Genomic DNA, 16,272 nt, shown 5'->3' on the forward strand with positions numbered 1-16,272 from the left:
GCTACTTCATAACTATAATTTGCCTCTGTGTGAATCATAATGTAAATATATGATATGCAGGATATCTGATATGTGACCCTGTGAGAGTCATGACCCACAAGTTGATTGCTATGAGTTCATCATTGCTGCAGACAGGAGAAGTGCCTTTGGATGTTTATTATACTGTTCTGTACTTTTTATGTGTTGGGAAATTCTCATTAAAGAAGGACAATGCCAATAACAACAGAAGAAAGAAATCACCTCTCATGTCTCTTTTCTCATAGAAAATTCTCAACAAACATTTCTAGCTATGGGGTTTGGGCAGGCCACCAAGGGGCAGGCAAAGGGGTGAACCTTTTTCTTCAGTCAAAATTACCCAGAGAAGACAGAACAATGACGGACATGGCCACAGAAAAAGTGGCACAAGAGAAAGAGAGAAGAAAAAAAAAAAAAACAATCTGGTTGGTGTACTTTGAAAGGAATAACTGGGAGAAGAAGGGTTTAAACTCCTTCCCCAAAGAATCAATTGTGTTAGGTGACTATGGGAAAGGCAAATGTGATGGCTACTCTGGGTTGTCTGACTCACAAGCAGCTGGGCATTGTCTATGACTTCTTTTCTTGACTGGATCGTTTGCGATGGGAAGAGCTGCCCTCAATCTGGGCCACACCTTTTGCTAGCAGTCTCAATAAGAGCAATGTGGAAGAAGGATGCGTTTGCTTTTTGCCTGTTTGCCCGCATTCTAGCTGGTAGGTTCATCTAGAGCCCACGTCTCCAGGATTCTGATATAAGACTGAAGCACTCGGCCTGGTGGATCTAACAACTCCTGGGTTCTTAGAAGGACAGCCATTGTTGAGCTGGCTGGACCATAGCCTGTAAGCCACTCTAGTAAATATATATATTCATCCTATCAGTTCTGTTCTCACTAAAAGTGCAAGCATACACCTAAAATTGGTGAGGCCCAGAAAAACTAATATTTTGGTAAATAGAACAGATCCTATCTTCCTAACTTAGTAACTGCATATTCACAATAAATTGAAAGGCCCAATTTGAGTTTCAAGTTTTACACTCTTTGGAATTCTGGGATGGGGCAGGCTCTATGGAAAGAGTACCTGAATATACAGCCTGTCCTTTCCCTACCCTGGGTTTCATCCCTTACCACAGTAGGCAGCCTGCACTGTCAAGTAGCTGTCTCAACCCTCACATAGAAAAGTCATCAAAACTGCACAAGCACCCCCGCTTAGATCACAGGTCAACCTAGGGGTACTTCCACTAGCAGCATCACTGATTGCCTTTGAGAAGATGGACATACAGAGGAGTGACAATCAGGTCTTTGAAGGGGGTTTGGATTCATTTGGAGGAAAACAAACAACAAACTCAAACATCTCTCTTCTGTTTGGTCCAAGAGCTGGATGAAGAGGGTCCAGTTTCTGGGTGGACATTCTTTCTTGGTCCTTCAGAGTCTCTTCTTCTCCTGTTAGAGGAAGACCAGATGCAGGGCCTTAAAACAGCATGCAGGAAAAAGATCCTGCTTGCTAGTCTCTCAATTTTTAAACTGCTCCCTTTTAAAAAATCTACCTGTAATCCCAGAACTCGGGAAGGAAGAGGCAGGTGAATTTCTGTGAGTTTGAGGCTAGCATGATCTACAAAGAGAGTCCAGGTCAGCTAAAGCCACAAGGGAAACCCTGTCTCAAAAAAAAAAAATCTACAGAATACAGATGATAACATGCTACAGCATGTGCTGTGATATGTATATGTACATGTACACACACAAATAAATGAGCATAATAGAAAATGGGAAAAATAACTACAATACCCAAACACACCCTCCGTTTAATGTTAGACAGGCACCTAGCATGTTGTAATCACATGATGAATAAAAATAAAGTTTCTTTGATTTCTCCAAAAGAACTGAGCAGACATTTGGAATTGCTTTTGTGGTGAGGTGGATGAGGAAGTTGTAGAGATGATGTCAGAACATTTTGCACACATGTTCATGAGCAAATCTTAAGCAAGAGATAAGACTCTTTTTTCATAAAAACATTGATGTTGTGTATCTCGAGATAAAGTCTGCTTCAAATGAGAGTGAAGGTGAGTAAGCCAAATTGCATTGAATTAAAACAGAGGAAAAGGCGCTCAGGTGTGCTGCAGGAACAGACCCCTTGCTTCAGATGTGAGAAGCCCTGTGTTTCATCCCCAGCATGAAGACACACACACACACACACACACACACACACACACACACACACACACACACACTTTTTCTCTCTCTCTCACACACACACATCATACACACATGCACGCACTTGTTTTCCTTGTCAAGAAAAACAAGTACATTTCTTGCCAGATTCTACCTCTTATGGCACCAATTTGCCTCCACCTATTTCTCATGAATAATATGCTAATTATAACTAATTACTGGCCATTTGCTTTAGAAGAATAAATGATTGGAAGGATCAGGACAGCAAAGTCTGAGATGATGAAACTGCATTTCTGTTCACATGCTCTACAGTTAATTCCATGAATGTAGTGCAGCAGTGCAGTTCAACAGGCAGGCTTTAGGGCCACAAGGCTTGGGAACATGCCCTTATTTTGCCACTTGAGAACTATGTGACCTTATAACCTTTGTTTCTATAACATGGTGATAATAAATAGTAATAATGAGGTGCCTTTCATAGGATTGTTTTAGAAATTAATACATATAGCTCTCAGACACATATTAAACCCCAAATAATATAGTTAAAATATTGTGATGATTTTAATAAGTGTTTAATTTTAGCTATTACTCAGTAGCATCATGTTAAGAATTAGTAGAGGTTAAATATACCCAAGAAATGTTAGCAGCAGCAATGACAATAGCTAATATTTGTTGAAGATTTGTTTTTATTCAGTTTTTGTTTATTTAGAAAGTGATTAGTTCTTTGAGAATTTTACACAATTTGTTTTGATCATTTTCACACCCCTCACAACCAAATCTGTATATTATTTGTATGACTGAATATTCTTGACTGTGTTCATGGCCTTCCACTAGAGCTTTGTTTACTTATGTCACTCTCTTAAAGAACACTGAATCCCCCTTTCTCAGGAGCTTTCAATTACAAATATCTCTTCAACTGGGGTGGGGCCTCATGTCCACCCACTTCTGGCTTCTTCCAGTTTTTCTGGTCCCTCTTCTGTTATGATCTCTGAACTTTGGAAGGAGGGATATAGATGCCAGTTTATTAATGGGCGTTCCACAGTCTCTTTTTCTATGATCTTTGGTCAGTTGTGGGTCTTTGTATTAATCATCATTAACTGCAAATAGAAGCATCTTTGATGTGGCCTGGAAGCTTCGTGAGCAGTGGATATAACTGTAAGGCATCGGTAGTTGCTTTAATATATGTCAGGCTAGCAGAATAATAAGAGTAGGTTCTTCCTTCGGGTTTGCGACCTATCTGGCTTCAGCTTCTTGATCTGACAATAGTGTCAGGTATGAGTTTCATCAGATGATGGGTGGCTACTCCTATGATGTTCATACTACTGTTGCAGCAGTGGGCGTGCTTTACAAGGTCAGTGTTATCGGAACTCCCAAGGTTCACAGCCGAGTAAGAGTTACAGTGACTTTTCTTCTTTGGTGGTGTGCCCAGTGTCTTTCAACATTATGAAAGCTAACCAGTTGCTCCCAGTGAGTATCAGCTTGAGCTCTCCGTGTTCTATGACTCAAATGTGTGATGTCTTCACAATAGGGTTTTACTATTAAGTTTTTTTGGGGGGCAGTTACAAAGAGCCTTCACTTACTTATTTTTGGTGCTGAGGATTGAGTTCAGGGCCTTATACATGCTAGGCAAGTGAAGATTTGTTTTATGTGAGGTACTTTTCTAAGCTTTTTACTGCAGGCATCAGCTTTTTGAAGAGGGTACAGTTATTGATCAAAATATTTCACAACAGATACCTTGACCTGGCTTACCCAGCTAACTATCTAAAACAAATTTTAGTCTTATTTTATGTGTATGAATATTTTGCCTGCATGCATGTCTGTGCACCATGTGCTTGTCAAGTGCTTATAGAGATCAGGAAGATCTGATACTGGAGGAGAGATAAACCTGTTTATTAGGATTCCAAGTGCGGGATCGGAATGGTCTCATGAGAGAACAGGTGAGGTTAATCCACTAGAAGAGCAACCACCTCATGAAGGAGCTTAATTGTTGCCAGCTGAAAAGATCCCGCGAACACACTCTGGGAGGAGATATATAAATGAGCCCAGAACTGGAGGCAGGGGCTTTTTGGAGACTTAGGATAGTTTTGGCTGTTGATCGCTGCACTTTGAGAAGCTCCTAGAGTGAACCGCTCGAGGGAAGGCTTTAGGGCTCTGGCTCCTGCTGAGGTTCTGGGTTCTGGTTACTGCAGGTTCCAGCAGAAGAAATCTGCGGCTCATGCCAGGAGAATCATTCCTCGGAACTGATATCCTTAAAGTTTTGTTATTGTGTCCATTAATCCTCATTTCCTATTGTTTTGGTTAGTTGGGTTGTATGTGACATATGCTCCGTCACTAAGTTGATAATAAAATATATTGGCTAAGAAAATTGAGCCTACATGATACCCTAGCACTGGAGTTATAAATGGTTGTGAGCCACCACGTGGGTGCTGGCTATCAAACCCAGGTCCTGTGAAAGAACAAATACTGACTCATGAGCCAATTCTCCAGCCGCACATGACTAATTATTGATTGAGCTCTATCTATTTCACATGCCCATGTCTACTGAGCAGTCTCATTCTTGCCTTACTGGTTGAACAGCGATGTTCTTACTCTTCCAGAAACAATGGAAGTTGCTAAGAAGCAAGCCATTCCTTTCATCTAACTCGGTGTAGTGCTTTCAGGAAAGGGGCTCACAGAAGGACTTTTTCCACCCACAGAGGGAAAAAGTGAGGGTACAGTTATTCCCACTTATTAGAGGCTGACAGCTGTCCCGCCAAGCCATAAGACAATGGGAGAAGATATGCAATTAGCCACTTTTATAATTACTACATAATACCTGGTTTTGGTCTTGGGAAAACCAGATAGTAAGTTAAAATATCCAGTAGACTGTGGCTGGTGGGTTCACTCTCGTTTAACACTCAAATTTTGAAGGCAGAGGTGATGATTTGTCCAACAGAATTGATTGACAATTTGGGTTTGGTTTGCTGGAAAGATCTCCAGTAGGGAGTTTATTCTACCATGGAAATGTACCAAATGGGTCATTGGTAAATGATAAGATCTGAACTAGCTGTAGCCCTTCTACTCAGCAGGGTTTCTTCAGTGTTGCCCTGAAACATGAATGCCATGTTCTTGAGAGGAACTCTCATACTGGAACCATGTCCAGTGGAAATAAGTGTCCTGTTTAAAACGTGAGAGAATCATAGATGGTGTAGTCTAGAAGGAAACTTGGAGAATATTGCAATGAAAGTATCTTAATATACTGAAACCCTGAGAAATGGACGCCCGAAGAAGGGGCCCAGTTCTCTAAAGTCACATGCCATGCTTCCCTCTTCTTCAGTCTGCCAGGGAGAGCCAGTGTCTTCTTATTTACATCTACTGTGAGACACCCCAGGACCACCTCCTTCTGGCATGATTATCAGCTGTGCTAAGTCTGCACAATGAGAGGTTTTCTTTCATTTAAAACTAATGTTGTCTCACCAACTGAAATTGAAGTCCCCGAGAGGATCATTTCCTCACTAGGATCATTTTGCTACAAGCTTTTCATTAATCCAATCATAAATTCAATAATGCTATTTGGCAGCTTACTAAAGTCTTCAGGAACCACAGGGGACAGGATGCATTGTCTGTTTTTATGGCAAGGAAGAAAAAAAGAAGAGAGAAAGAAAAGCAAGAGCATGCTAAACAAGCTCAATTATGAAATTTGTTCAATTTCATATAATGCAGGAAACTCACCCTTGGATCCAACAGACAAAGGTGGACCGAGCACTTGCTAGGTATCAGACACTGCACAGATGAATCACTCACTGACCAATACTGACTTCCTTCAGGAATTTTCAGCCTTCAGTGAAGCCTAGTTTAGAAAATGAGCCCCCTAAGCCAGGAATGTTGGTATCTTTTTTTTTCCTTTATTAATTTATTCTTGTTACATCTCAATGGTTATCCCATCCCTTGTATCCTCCCATTTTCCCCTTATTCCTCTCCCCTATGACTGTTCCTGAGGGGGATTACCTCCCCCTGTATATGCTCATAGGGTATCAAGTCTCTTTTTGGTAACCTGCTGTCCTTCCTCTGAGTGCCACCAGGTCTCCCCCTGTCTTACCCTAATTTTGATACTCAGTAGGTTGTGGTTGGAGAATCATAATTTTGAGGCCAAGTTGGTTTATGTAGTGAATTCCAGGCTAGCCAGGGCTACACACAAGCCAATGTCTCAAAAACAACAACAACAACAACAACTGATTTTATTAATACAGAAAACAAAGAAGTAAGTTCCATTAAAAATTTAACTTTAACCCTAGCATTTGCAGGGCAGATGCAGGTGAATTTCTAAGTTCAAGGCCAGCTTGGTCTACAGAGGGAATTTCAGGAAAGCCAAAGCAACACATAGAAACCCTATCTTGTAAAACCAAATGAATGAATGAATGAGTAAATAAGTAAATAAATAGATTTAAACAGCGTTCAGAGGAAAGAAAATTCCTATCTGCTAAGACCAAGGAAAGATGAATTGGAAAGGTGATATTTGATTAGGCCTTGAATTTAGGTAGGATTTTGACTTGAATTAATAGTACTGAAGGAAATCCATGGTAGGGTACATGAAGTGCCAGGATACCAGAAGACAGAATGTTTCAGGTCGACTAGAATATTTTTTTCTTTCCTTTTATTCTATCTTACCTCTTTTTTTTTTCTCATTTCAACATAAGGTCTTACATTATGCCAGAGGTTGTCCTAGAACTCACTATGTGACCCAAGATGGTCTCGAACTTAAGCAAAACTCCTGACCTAGACTCCCCAGGGCTGGTATTACAGGCATGAGTCGCCAAGCCATCATACATTACTAGACGGTCATCTGCAAATTGGGTTTTCTGGAGCTGCTTCAGTGGATATGCAGAGAGAGAAGGCGGTCAGACAGAAGGGACACCTTCCCCAATTTTAACCAAATTACCTCTCCTTTGACCTATGTTCTACATTAAGGTTCTAAATCAGATCAATGGAAAAAATGTGCCTCACTTTCTAAAATAAAAATATGTATAGTACCTGAGTAAGCACACAGGTCACTTGCACAGTGAGGAAAAAAGTGAGACAAAATTAGCAATGAGCTAGGGCATGGCTGGGCTACATGGGGATTTGTATTTAAAGCTTAGGAAATGGTTAATTTCCTCGGGTAGAAGTGTTGAAGGATGGCTGAGGTAGCTGACAGAAAGTAAAAGAGAGTGTAAGCCCAGCCATTGGGAGGTGAAGGCAAAAGGATCAGAAATTCAAGGGCATCCTTGGTTATGGGGCAGCTTGGACAGGTAACAAGGGCCATGACACAGAAGGCTTTATCGGCCATAGGAGGGGCTGAATATGTTCTTCTGATCATAGGCTAAAAAGTCATGGTCTGTTTTCAAGAACCAGTAGAATCCAAGTTGCTCTGAATTGTGGACATATTCCTGTCTTCTGTCTCCTCTCCACTTTAAAAAAAAAAAGAAATATTTTTTTTCTGATAGAATGCGGATTATACTGGATCTATGACTAATTGAAAATGCATTTTCTTTGATTGTCTCTTAGAGGTACTTTGTGCCTTTTGTCTCCATGCCATCTTAGTGGTAGCGGTAGGGTAGTAAAATGGAGAATACAAAGTGATTCTTGGGCTTCGTTTTGATCAGACCTTTGATGGATTGGCTTTGTTTGGAGACCTTCTCAGAGGCAGACACAGTGGCATCACAGTTTAAAACTAATACCTGGTTTCCTGTTTACAGATGAGATGCTGGGCTGGTACTGAGTGCAGTTGCTACATTTTCAGGGATCCAAAATGAACAGTAGTGCAGTTCATGCTATAAAATGCAAGGCTGTATTGTCATGGGTCTCTATTATGTTTTGTGAAATGTGGTAAAACATTTTCAGCTTGAATTATGTTATCTCTTTGAAAAGCACAGGCATTACTTTGACAAATCGATAAATTAGTTAGCTCTTTTGACCACTGTTTAAAAAAAAAAACCTTAAACCTTGCTGGGTGCTGGTGGCACACATCTTTAATCATAGCACTCAGAAGGTAGAAGTGGCTGGCTCTCTGAGTTTGAGGCCAAATCTAGTCTACAGAGCTAGTCTCAAGACAGCCGAAGCTACGCAGAGAAACACTGTTTTGAAAACAAAGGACTAAAATCTCTGAAGAAGGTGGTAGAGCAGTTGGCCTGGGTAAAGGTGGTGTAGCCAGCCCACTGATAAAAGGCTTGCATAGCAATAGGAGGTTTTGTTTTTGTCTCCAGTGTCAAACAATCAAATAAATAAAGATGGTCCAGTGGAAAGAAGCTTTGACCTCACCCATACCTCCTTCTTAGCGTTTTAGATTCATTTACTGTTTGTTTGCTTTGTTTTGCTTTGCAGTCGATGGATTTGATGGTTAAATTTCACTGCCAGCTACTGGATTTAGAATGAGCATGATGGCATACCTGTCCATGTATCTGAGGGTACTTCCAGAAAAGCTCTTGTTGGACGGGCCGATCCTGGATGTGTGCAGCACTATCCCACAGGCTTGGGTTTTAGATTGAATACAAATGAGAAAGGGAGCTGAAGTCCAGCAGTCATCTCTCTGTTTCTTACCCACGAGTGCAAGGGAATCAACTGTCTCATGCTCCTGCCGTGAAGGACTGGACACTCAAACTGTGCCCCAGAGTAAGTCTGTCCTTCCCAGTGTTCCTTTTTGACAGGCATTTTTGTCACTGCAACAAGCAAAGTAGGAAAACCCTAGCCAAGTGCCCAACACAGTTCCTGGCATGTAAGTATATTTTCATTATGTGAATCACTTTATTTCCTTCACAAAAAATGAATGTTCTCCATTGAGGTAGACAAAGGGACAAACACATCCCGAGGGAGACCGGCAGTCTGTAAAGGAGACAGTTTGCATTCCTGAATTGATAAAATATAGCTCACAGTCAAAGCGCCGACTGCTGGAAGCCTGCACTGGGGAGCAGCAGCATCAAAATCATCTGGGAGCTTGTCCGAGCTCTCAGTTTCAGACAGCAGAGACTTACAGAGTCATTCATGCTCTGTATTTTGCTTCAGTGCCTGGAATGGAAGCCCCACCTAGGATACGCACGAAATCTGCCTCTTAACAAGATTTCAGGATATTCACCATAGACCTGGAGAATGTGGGCTGTAGGCGCTACCTTTCAGACAACAAACAAACAAAGCCAAGAAGCTATCTAGACAGCTCTGACCTAGTTTGTCTTACTATTACATCTTAGGTCAACCAGAACTCATTTACAACATAATTTCTAAGCAAAACCAAAGCTGTGGTCATAACAACATGGCTGACTCCCGTTTTTGTTTATAACATTTTATTAAGTTTTACAACAGAAAAGGGGCAATGAAATCTGTCTTCTGGAAAAAAAAATCCCTATTAGGACGTGAGTATTTAAAGAAAATGTCAGCTGCTCTTTTCAGACATTGTCGTGGCGAGAGGAGGACCTACTTAAAATAAATAAAAAACATGCCTTCTCTTTTGTTTCCTTCAGAAAAACAGATTTAAAATTATGTTTTAAATGTGTTCATTTGGTTTGTAAAGTTTACAGGTATGTTATTGTACATAAATTCCAAGCTTTGAAGTGGTGTCTCCCAGCACACACTGAAAACACTCCCAGCTTATGGTAGGAACATAATAGTTCACCTGCTGGGGCTAATTTCCAACGAGGTGGAAGTGCCTGGTGACAGTGTCTTTTAGCCGAGCAAATTATATAGCTTCCCATTTTACAAAGGGAATTTTATGGGCTTATACTTTTCCTTTGCCATTCAGCATATCAAGCTATTTTTAGTCACAATCAGGATGAGAAATATGTGGTACAAACATCAAGAGTCTGGGTTATTTATCATTATTCAAAAGCAACTCGTGATCACCCTTGCAAGATTCTGAGACAAATTTACTTATTTATTGCTAGGGATGACCCCAGCCCTATTATGAGATTTCTTTTTTTCCATTTACTACTCCCCACCAACCTATTAGGAAAACAATAACAAAAACAACAAACAACAAACAAAACAGAAACAGAACAAAACAAAAAAACTCCTGATCTTCCTTTCTCAATATATGTCTCTAGTAACAGCCCAGGCTAACTCCAAACTCTCGATTCTCTTGCTGTGGTGGTTTCAACGAGAATGATCCCACAGACTCAGGTGTTTGAGTACTCCGTCCCCAGTTGGAGAAATTGTTTGAGAAGGATTAGGAAGTGTGGTCTTGTTTGAGGACCTGTGTCACTTGGGGTGGGTTTCAGGTTTCAAAAGTTTGCACCATTTTGCTCATTAGCTTCCTGCCCTGCCTCTGGTTGGTATCTCAACATGTGTGCTCTCAGCTACTGCTCCAGAGCCATGCCTGCTTGCCTGCTGCCATGCTAGCTATGGACTCTACCTCTTTGAAATGTAAACCCCAATGTAACAGTTTCTTTTATGTTACCTAGATCATGGTGTTTTGTCACAGTAACTGAAAAGTAACTAAGATACCACTTCTGCCTCCCAAGTGCTTGGATTGTAACCATGCACTAGCACATCCTTCTATATTAATTCTTAAAAGGAAAAACTTAATTGGCTAGAGTACTACGTGTCTGGTGGATTCTGATAAGCATACAGGTCAAACTCCTTGAAACCAGGGCTTATCAGACGGTGCCACTGTGCAACAGACTGAAATGGTGTCTACTGAATTTGTCATATGAGGAGAGGGCTAAGGATCCTTGGTGAAAAGCATAAAAACATTTATGTGTCTAATGTCAAATGTATGGAAATCAAAGACTGCAACATTAATAGTTTGGATCTTTCTCCTGAGCTCTTTATCTGTGTGTTCATCTGCTTACTGAGAATTTCATTGTCTCAGAGGTTGCCTACCAACAGGTGAATACAGAACACATTTTCTCTCTAGTGGTCCTCATTGACTTGTCTCTTTGCACAGATAGTTGATGTCTGGTGATGCTATACTATCCACCCACTTTTTTCATATTCCTCTTCCTCCTTTCCCCCCATCGTCCTCCTCTACCCCCTCCTCCTCCCCTCCTCCCCCTCCTCCCCCCTCCTCGTCTCCTTCCTCCTCTTCCTTCCTCCTCCGCCTCCTTTTCTCCCCTCTTTTTTAAGACAGGGTTTCTCTGTAGCACTGGATGTCCTGAAACTTGCTTTGTAGCCCAGGCTGGCCTCAAACTCAGAGATCTGTCTACCTCTGTTTCCTGAGTTCTGGGATTAAAGGTGTGTGCCACCACTGCCTGCTTATCTCATCATTTCTATCAGGACCCTGAACATGGCTGGAGAACCCTTCTTTTCTCTACTTTTTTCACCAGCCAACTCTGAAAACAAGTCCTCTTGTGTCCCTTCCATTACCTATGTCTTACTCAGTGTCTTCCTATTTTAGGGCCTCAGCATCTCATATACGGATTGCTTCACCACCCTCTTCTCTTCACTGCTTATAATTTATCACTCCTCATCAAACATGCCTTCCTCACCCCACCTACCTCTTCCAACATAGACCTTTAACTCCCATTTGGAGTGTGTTGCCTGCTGTTTTATGCTTGGCTGTATATTTTGCTTATCTGTTTTCCTTTGCTGTTCTTTGAGTGACTTGAAGCAGGAACCATAACTTATTCTCCATTTAATTCCTGGCATCTTCCTCATCTCTTAACAGACATTTGGCAAAATGTTTGAAGAATTAAAAGGAGACTGAAACATTGGGAAATTGCCAAGATATGAGCTCTTTCAGCCACTTCACTGGGAAAAAAATTAACCAGTAGTTCTTTTTTTTAATTTTAGAATGGTAATTTTATTTTATTTTTTAAAAATATGGAACTCTTCAGAAATTTGCTTGTCATCCTTGCACAGAGGTCATACTAATCTCCTCGGTATCATTTCAATTGTAGTATATGTGCTGCCAAAGCGAGCACTAACCAGTAGTTCGTGATGTCAAGTAAATGATCAGTTGGTTAACTGGGGTCTTTTACTTGCTCATATTTGTGTTACAGTGTAGAAAGACGTCAGTTGGTTTAATCACAGCATACTAGAGAACTACATGAATTCATTCAAGGAAGAGAAGCAACAAGAAATAGGAAGGAACTTGGTGTCAATTGAGATCAACAAGAATTAATGATGTCAGATCATTATCACTGCATTTGACTTGAGGAGGAAAGAAGGGGGGACATACTAGTATGGAAATGATTATTTTTGACTTCCGGTAATTGAACTGTGTGGTGGTTTGAATGAGAGTGGTCTCCATAGGCTCATATATTTGCATGCTTGTTGTACAGTTGAAATGTTTGAGAAAGATTAGTGGGTGTGGCCTTGTATCACTGGCGACAGGCTTTGTGTCAGTGCTCTTTACCTCAAGCTTGTGGATTAAGATGTGAATTGTCAGCTACTGCTCCAGTGTCATGCTAGCCTGGTTACTGCCATGTTCCCCACCATGATGATCATGGACTAACCCTCTGAAACTGCAATCAAGCCCACAATAAACTCCATTATAAGTTGCTTTGATTATGATGTCTCTTCATAACAATAGAAAAGTAACTAAGACAACATATGAACAATAAGACAAATTTCATACACATGAAATACCCAGTGCCCTACAGAAGAGAAGTCAAAGCCAAGTCAGTCTACATACATAAAACCTGCATCTCACTGAAATTCAGGAGCCACAGATGTTCCCTGGATTGAATATTCCTTCAATGTACCTTAGATAGGCAGCTGTGGACCTAAACTTATCATGACCAGAAGAAGTACAATAACAATATCATTCTGTACCTAAGAAGATCTCATTCAACGCAAATCAATTTTCTCTGCCAATTTTCAACACTATTCAATTCAGAATTCTACTATAGAGGTATGCAACCAACCTACTGAGGCATCTTTGCTTTGATTATTTCAGGATTTTGTTCAAAAACACTGTTGGAAAGCTCAGCCTAGCAAGGTGCCGTGTCTACTACTGAAAAAGTATGATGATTTGGTGGATTTTCATGCATTTTGAATACCTTGATACTGGCTGATTTCTATTTTATTGTCCTGCCAAAAGTGATGCAGAAGGCTGCCTTTCTCTTTGCATAACTCATTACTGTACAATATTACCAACTTGGGCTAATATCAGGCAATTTTGTATTTTTGTATTTTGCAGAATCTGTAGCCTCTACATAGAACTGTAACACTGAATAAGGATAGGGCCTTTATGTAAAAGGTATGGGTACTCTAAACTTTTCCCTGGCCTAGGGGCAGAACAGAGCCTAAGAGCCAGTTCAAATCAGGACTAACTGGAAATTAAGTTTCTAGTGTGTATGTAGCTCAACCTAGACCTGTCCTGTATGATACAATGACCACTAGCCACATACAGACCAAATTACAGCTTTTTCATTCAAGTCACTGGAAAAAAAGTAGCCAATAGTTGCCAATAAGACAAATTAACTGGGTAAGTGAGCACTTGAAATTGGAATTGAAATGTGCTTTAAGGGTAAAAATACTTACCAATTTTTAAAGAGTTATATGAAAGACAGTAACTTATGAAGTTAACAATTTTATATTGATTTTATAATGCAGTGATAGCACTTTGGATAGACTGGATTAAATAAAATATATCACTAAAATTAACTGTTGTCGCTGTTCCCTTTCATATTTGCTTTGTTTTTTCCATGCTGAGGATGGAACTCAGGGTCTAATGTGCTATAAGCCCTGGGCTCCATACCTTTTTGTTGAGTAGGGCTACTAAAAGAAATGTGGCCTATGTTTTGTTTCTATTGGCAGCAACCATTCTAGAATCTTGCAGTGTAGCAGTGAACCTCAGGAATAAGGTTACCTTTCTACAGTCAAATGTCTCTCAGCTTTCATTTCCTTGACCTTCTATTTCTGGTAATGGGGACCTAGTTTTGCTCTGACACACTCAGGCATGGACATCCAGGATGTATATTATGCACTTGCTGTTGCTGATGGAAAATTTTATGTTGCCAAATGGTGCTCTCAGGAGGTGAAGGAAAAAAAAAACCCTTTCAGTTCATCTTCAGATGCCCAAATAAATCTTGCCCCTCCCCACTGCTACAAAAATATTACAATAATAAAGCATTTGTGTCAACCCAAAAGTATCCCAAAGTCTTTTGCCCCTGTAGGGAGACCTGCTGCCAATAAGGCATTAAATCTGAGGGAAACATTTCTACAATTACTGATCAAATACAATACAGCTAAATTTCACCTCCAGCATATCATTTTGATAATGGGTATGGAAATTATCCATTCAATAGCTATTCAAAAATAACTCAGGAAGAGTGGTTACCAGATACTTCACAGACCTTCAGAATAATCCTTTCTAATCAGGGTGGTGGGAATTCAATAGGCAACATTTGCCTTCGACAAAATAATCTCTTGGGGTGTTGCTGGTCAATGGGTTTGCCCCTTCTCCCGCTTGCTGTCCAGGAGGGAAAACATAAGCATGTAAGAAAGCAGGGACTGTGTTTCCCTGTGGGCTGAGCTGCCCAATACCCACCAAAGCTCTGCGCAGACAGCTGTGCCTGCAAGTTAAGTGAGGCGCCTTAGTACTTATCAATCAGGAATCAGCAGGGCTTCTGGAGTTGTCCTCATTAAATTTAAAGTATATTCTCTCCCCAGCAGCAAACGTCTCCATTGCCATCCATCTCTGCGCAGCCAATTTTAGGCAATCAAAGAATGTTGGCTTCATCACTGTCTCTGAACAGATTTCCAGCTTGACACAGCCTTTCCTAGCGTCCCTGATCTTTGACAACCAGTGGCTGTTTCCCTCTGGTTGCCACCAACTTGTCCCTTCCTCCGTGCCATTTCTGATTATTTTGTCTTCTCACAGTCTTTCACAAGCCAGGATGTTTTTGTTCCTATAAAATGCCGTCTTACCTGTTCTAAAGAAGACAGTCCTTCATTTTCACCTATTTCCTGATCCTCTACTTCCTACTTCTCATTTAGCACATGAGAGATGCTTAACATTTTGTGCTCACTTGCATTCTTAATGCAAGAAGTCCATGTGGTGTGCTTGGAAAGATCAATGTTTCTGAGATTAGAAAATATCACTCTAAGCATGCTTAGCCATGTACCACTCAGACAAGCTCAATGTGTGCCTTTGTTTTCTTAACTATAGCTTGGGAAAATTATTACTCCTTACTCCTAGAGTTATAGAAAGAGAAGCTGCAAGCACAAAGTGCTATAGACTTCAGAATGACCATTAACCAAGCATTGAAGGTCTTGCTGTGTAATACACAAGATGAAAAGCTGGACTGTTGTGTTACTGCAACGGTGAATGTAAAACAAGCAACTTACAAAGAGAAAAAAATATTTCTTGTGGCTCATTGGTATAGAAGTTTCAGACCTTTCAGTCCTTATGGTTTAGGTCACAGATGACGGAAGCCACTAACTTCCTCATCTAGAAAGCAAAGTCCAAAAGAAGAGGCCAGGGTTTTCGAGCCCTTTTCTCTGTCATTCCTCAAATGACCTAAATATCTTCCATAAAATTCTACCTCACAAATATTCCTCCACATCCCAAATAGTGCCGTACTTGAGAGCAAGCCCTTAATACATGGACTTTGGGGGACCCCTAAAGATTCAGACTGTAGCAACTGTGGATGTCAAACATGGCCCACTTCAAGCAGCTCCCAGGAGCTCAGTAGTTCATTCTGAGCATGGGCTCTGGAATAGACAACGGAAGTAAGACTTGAGCGAGGAGGTAGACATTTTGTTTTGGAATGCAAGGTCTTGTACAAGATAAACACACATGCTAACTACATCCTCAGGCCCTAGGGGAGGGGGTAGTTGTATCAATTCATAAGGATGATATGGCCTGTAATAGAGCAGAGAAGGTGGAAATGCTGAAAGAGACTATCAAAATGCCAGGGACAGATGCGGAAAGCATCTGACCACACACAGAGTGGCTGCAGAGCATGTTGCAAGAGGACTTCCGGGAAACACAGATGTCCATGACTGAGAAAGTGGGCCACCACTAGTTTGCTGTGGGCATGGGACACAGCAGAGAGCTCTAGCTCAAGTCCTGCCATTGAGGGGGAGTAAAAGGAGGTTTTTGGAGCACTTCTACATTCGAGTGGTTGACTGGTACACCTGACTAGACACAGAAAGAACAGGCTGCAGACCAGTGCAATAAACAGCACACCAGTCACAGTTTCCT

This window comes from Acomys minous (genome assembly GCF_964271855.1).
Source record: "Acomys minous genome assembly, chromosome: 7".
Classification (NCBI taxonomy): domain Eukaryota; kingdom Metazoa; phylum Chordata; class Mammalia; order Rodentia; family Muridae; genus Acomys; species Acomys minous.